Below are 6000 nucleotides of genomic sequence, written 5' to 3' on the forward strand. Positions count from 1 at the left end.
CAGGATCAGCCTCAGTGAGATGTAAATGTCCAGGGGGTCCCTGGTGATCACCCATTCCTGCCTATGGTGGTGGGGTGGTCGTACAGAGACCTTGGAACCTTTCTTCCCCGTCACTTGCCTGTGCTCATTTTCTTTACATCTTCACCTATTCTGGGAGCAGTCAATCTTAGCCTGTATTTGCAGCCCCAGCAGGGAGCCCATTTCCATCGAAGAGAGGACTCCTTTAATAAATCTAGCTCATTTGTGCAAGAGCAGTGCAGCCATTGATTAGAGGACTGATTGGAGCTGTGACTTTCCTTCGGAAGAAAATTAAGAAAACAGATTAAAGGCAAATGACGGGCAGCTTTGTCTTCTTGGGAAGTGTGGGGTGGGGGTATGATGGTGGTGGTGATTCTCCTTATATTCTGCCTCACCTATGCTGACTCAGGTTTCAAATGTTTTGAGGTGAATTAACTCCTTCAGGTTAACTGAACGTGGCAAGGAATCACGGAATCTCAGAGCTGAAATGGATGTTGACTGTTATTTGCTTAGTTCCTTTGTTTTGTAGATTATGTCACCAGAGACCAGATGGCGGGCAGGAAGTGAGTGGCATTTGGTAAGGGCGGTCCTCCGAACTGTGGGTGGCACTCCCGAAGTGTTTCCGTTCTCACTTCCTCCCAGAAACTTTCCCTGGTGTTCTTTACTCCACCATCTTTGTGGTTCTCACTCACCCACACGCTGGTTCATCCTCTTTTTTGACTCACGTGGTGAGAGTGCCTTTTATTTTTCAGAGCATTTTGTAGACGCTCAGGAGCCTCAAGAAGCCTCTAGGGTTGCTCTGCAGTTGCAGTTTGTTTATAGGAGATTTAACACTAAGGTAATGAGATAAATGAACAGCAAATGTTAGATGTCTAGTCACACTGCTTTGTGAGCTTTTAGACAGAAAGGGGGTATGTGCATTTGGCTAGGTATCCCCTGAATCTACCAGATCTTGGCACTTCTAAGTGCTCCAAGGACATTTGTCAACTTGCGGACTAAATGAATGAACTGTGTAGATATGAGTTTGGCCATTTAAGGTTGTCTTATCAGGAGCTTTACAATGATGGTAATTACTCTTGCTCCCAGTATAATGACTTTTAAGTCTCATTATAAGAACTGCCTTCAGATTTAATTTACTAATCACTCCACATCTTTTATATTTTAAAAAAAAAAACTGCTTTAAGATTTATATTTGGATTTTATGGCCTAAGGAACACTTTTACATGTACTATTATCTTTTGGTTCTCATAAAAATCCTACGAAGGAATTGTTTTTCTTCCTGTTTTATAGATGAAGACACTGAGGCTGAGAGACGTTATGGACTTGCCTAAAGCTACAGGACTGGTAGGTATCGGAGCAGAGCACAATCCAGGTCTTCTGACATGGGATCCTGAGCACTTTTTTCTACACCGCTCTGCCTCCCCACACCCAAACCTAATGTCCCAGGCTTGCATCCCAGCTGTATTCTCCAGAGCTAAGAAAGACATCTGGTTATTACCAAAGATCAAATCAATTCACACGTAGAGAATGAAGAGTTGCTACTGTCAAAGCTATCCTGAATTTTCTAGAGACCCTGATTTCATTCTGAGGAATGAGTTCTGAAAAAAGAGTCTTTTGCATAATGGCAGCTCTATCATTATCAAAGTGTAACTTCCCAACCACGTGTATTATTTTTCATAGGTGTACGTGTATTATTTTTCATAGGTGTACGTGTATAAGAGAGAGAGTGTGTGTTCTCTTTGGTTAGGGAAATCTGAGGAGCAGAGAATAGGGACTTTGCTAATTACCAGATTTCAGGCCTTTATTTTCTATTAACCTGTTTAATCTTCACATCACTGCAAATAAGTAAACTGAGATTCAGGGGTCTATGAGAGAACCCAGACCTCCCAACGTCCAGTCCACAGCTCTTTCTTCTGTGACATGCCTCATGTAGAACCATCCAGTCTTTATTCCCATCAGAGAGTCAGTGGGAAAACAGAAGGAATGCAGAAATTCTAAATGCATCTCCCTGGTAGGACTGGAGGTAAACCATGTTCCCCAGTTTGGCTGGGGTGCCTGAGTCCTATTTGCCTTCTGCTAACAATGGCACCCCACTCCAGTACTCTTGCCTGGAAAATCCCATGGACGGAGGAGACTGGTGGGCTGCAGTTCATGGGATCGCGAAGAGTCGGGCACAAGTGAGCAACTTCACTTTCACTCTTCACTTTCATGCATTGGAGAAGGAAATGGCAGCCCACTCCAGTGTTCTTGCCTGGAGGATCCCGGGACGGGGGAGCCTGGTGGGCTGCCGTCTATGGGGTTGCACAGAGTTGGACACGACTGAAGTGACTTGGCGGCAGCAGCAATGATACTGAAGGTAGCACAGAGCCTGTGTGTGTGAGGGAGACTGCAGTAAGAGGGAGCAAGTTACCCTGATCCTGTTTATACTGGAGAAAAGCTTTGAAGCTTGAGAGTAATCTGTATCTCAGCTCTATTTACTTTGCAAATAGAATAAAAGCCTCCTTGCTGTGCATCAGTGAGATGGGAACTAGTGAGGGAGGAAAAGGCTTGGGGAAGTAGTGGGTGGAGAGTATTTTCATACAGGCAGAAAGGTCCATGAGCCTTGGCTTCTAGCCTGGCTTCTGTCACTATTTATGTGTGACCTTGTGCAGACCACTTTCCCTCTCTGGGCTAATTTCACTGTCTGCAAAATTTTAGACTAGAACCAGAACTCCCCTATTGGCAGCCAGTTGGCAGAATTGAGCCTAAGGCCTTTTTTTTTTTTTTTTTTTTTTAAGCAGTGTTTTTTTTAAAATTGGGACTTTCCTGGTGGTCCAGTGCTTAAAACTGCATTTTTCAGTGTCGGGGGCATGGGTTCGATCCCTGGTTGGGGAACTAAGATCCCACAAGTTGTGCAGCATGGACAATAAATAGATAAAGGAGTGTTTTTAAAAAATAAAGGTAAGCCTCTTTCATATTCCCCCCTTCACAGGCCATACCATCCTTGCTAGATGTTACTTGCCTTTTTATACAGGTATCTGAGATAGACAACTGGACTAGTTCCTTATAGAAGGCTCTGATGTTATTTGGGAGAGATTGAAGGAAAAGATTGAAAGTGGGAGGAGAAGGGGACGACAGAGGATGAGTTGGTTGGATGGCATCACCGACTCGATGGACATGAGTTTAAGTAGGCTCTGGGAGTCAGTGATGGACAGGGAGGCCTGGAGTGCTGCAATCCATGGGGTTGCAAAGAGTCGGACACGACTGAGCAACTGAACTGAACTGAATGTTATTTGACTCTATCCATATACTCAGCTTGTTCATAACAGAATCTTTTTCCTCCTTAAATTTTTTTTAAACTTAGTTTCTATTCCATATTGGGTTATAGTTGATTTTGGAGAAGGGGTAGGCTCCCTACTCCAGTATTCTTGTGCTTCTCTGGTGGCCCAGACGGTAAAGAATCCACCTACAATGCGGGAGACCTGGGTTCAATCCCTGGGTTGGGAAGATCCCCTAGAGGAGGGCATGGCAACCCACTCCAGTATTCTTGCCTGGAGCATCCGCATGGACAGAGAGCCCTACAGTCCATGGGGTCGCAAAGAGTCAGACATGACTGAGTGACTAAGCACAGCACAGCACGTAACTGATTTACAGAGCTGTGTTAGTTCCAGGTGTACAGCACGGTGATTGAATTATACGTATATTTATTCTTTTGTGGACCCTTTTCCCTTATAGGTTATTACAAAGTATTGAATAGTTTCCTGTGCTATAAGTAAGTCCTTGTTGATTGTGTTATTGCTGTTTAGTTGCTAAGTTGTGTCTGACTCTTGCACCCCATGGACTGTAGCCCACCACGCTCCTCTGTCCATGGGATTTCCCAGCAAAAATACTGGAGTGGGCTGCCATTTCCTTCTCCAGGGGATCTTCCCCACCCAGGGGTCGAACTCATCTCCTGTGTTGGCAGGCAGATTCTTTACCACTGAGCCACCAGGGAAGCCTTTTTGATTACCTATTTTATATATAGTCATGTGTATATGTTAATTTCATAACAGAATCTTGATGAACGTAAATGTGAGAAGTAGCATAGTGTCTTGGCTAAGTGTTTGGGCTCCACAGCCAGTCTGCCTGCCTTTGAATCCCTGCTGTGCCACTTGCCAGCACATGTCTGATTTGCAATGTTGCCTCCATTCCCTCATCTGCGTAATGGACACAATCCTGTGAAGAATAAATAAATCAGTCTCTCTAAAGTGCTCAGAATACTGCCAGACACATCCTAAGTGGTCAGTGGTAGGTAGTCGTCACTCTGATTATTATTAGGCCTTTTTATGAAATATGTATACAATCTTGAGTAGAAAATCATCTTAAAATGTTTGGCTAAAATTTCCAGGATAAGATGGAGTGCCTGATGTTATGAAATGTGTGTTACTAAAAACACAAGGATCAGACACAGGACCATTTCCCAAAGGCTCTCCAAGCCAGTCATGTAAATAAATCTGAAACCAATTGATTTCCGGGATTCTTTTTATCTACAAATTTTCATTTGCCCATAACTCACTCAACCCCTGAGATGCTGGGAAAGACTGAGTCTATGTCACTTTCCTGGGCCTGCTGGCTGACTTCCTGAGTGCCCGGTTCTTAGATCTGGGGCCCCTGTTTCTTCCGGTTCTTGGATGTGCGTTTTGTCTCTGTGGCTGGCCTGGCCTGGGCTAAGTGGTTCTGCGAATTCTGGTGTCATGCTCACTGGAACAGCAGGTGGGGGAGAAGACTTACAGAGAAAACTCATCAAACTCATCAAAGCTACTCATCAAGTAGCTTCCCGTACATTTTTCATGTGGCGTGAAATAAAAGTAGATCAGATTAGGAAATGAAGGCGAAAATGATGTGTGTGGACCCTCTCTGCGAGTCACTGTGGCCTACTTGGGCTTCAGTAAGAAGTGTGCCTGCTCGAGTACTTTGTTGATCAATTCTAAACTTCAGACATATTTATAACCCTGTTAATATGGCCAGACCCCATAATGTGTGCAGAATTAGATGACCGAGCCACAGTTCTGGGAATACTTGCTTAAAGGCCAAAGCCAAGGCAACACTGGCCTTTTTTGAAAGCAGGAAAGGAGCAAGGGGGTGTGTGTGTGTGAACTGGCATTTGTAAAAATTATCCCTTGAAAACCTTTGATCCTTAAGAAGATGGGGGCTGACAGGGACAGTCCTGGGAACCGTGACAGGCTAACAATTAGCCTAGCAGAGAAGGATCGCAGTTTCGCAGTTCTTAAGAAAAGGGAAAGGGAAACGGGAAGGAAGTAAGGGAGGTGAGAACTCCCGGGTAGCTGACAGCAGCTCTCCGCAGAAATGACCAGCTGCGGGCTGCGTTGCTGCCTCTGCAGGTGTTTTCTCCCAGGAAAGGCGACAGGCCCGACTTCCGCCCTCCTGGAGCGGGGCGCTCAATGAAGCGCTCTGAACGATGCCTTGCTCTCCAGGGGTCTGTGTCGCCTGGGTTTTCCAAGCTTGGGAAACTGGTGTTGCCCCTCCTTGATTCACTTTGCTGAGTGTCTTGCGCTTTGGAATCTATAAGTGAACAATTGTGGGTGTGCTTGAGGGTGGAAGCAGCCTTCTCGCTCCTTGCCTCCTATTTCCTCCTAGGAGAACTGCTGTTTCCCATGGGGGTGCTGGTGGTATTTTGGGTGGGACCGTTCTTGGTGAAAGGCACTGCCCAGCCCATTAGGGGTGTTTAGCTCTTACTCCTGCCTGCTGAGTGCCTGCAAATCCCTTTGCGTTTTCCAAAGCCTCCCACCTTCCTGGGGCGTTTAGTAATGATGGAAAAGAAAGCCCCAGATAGAGGTAACACTTCTCTACCCCACCCTCCCTCTTCTCCAGGGTGGGGAGCAGTGACGTCTTCCATTAGAGAATCTAAGTGGGAGAAACTGAGCTCCGCCCCTTGCTTGCTTGCTCTCTGGCCTGGCCTGTCTGATGCATCCCTGTCTCCTCTCTCCTGAGCAGGAAGCCTCA

The sequence above is a fragment of the Oryx dammah genome, unplaced genomic scaffold (genome assembly GCF_014754425.2).
Source record: "Oryx dammah isolate SB20612 unplaced genomic scaffold, SCBI_Odam_1.1 HiC_scaffold_21, whole genome shotgun sequence".
NCBI lineage: Eukaryota > Metazoa > Chordata > Mammalia > Artiodactyla > Bovidae > Oryx > Oryx dammah.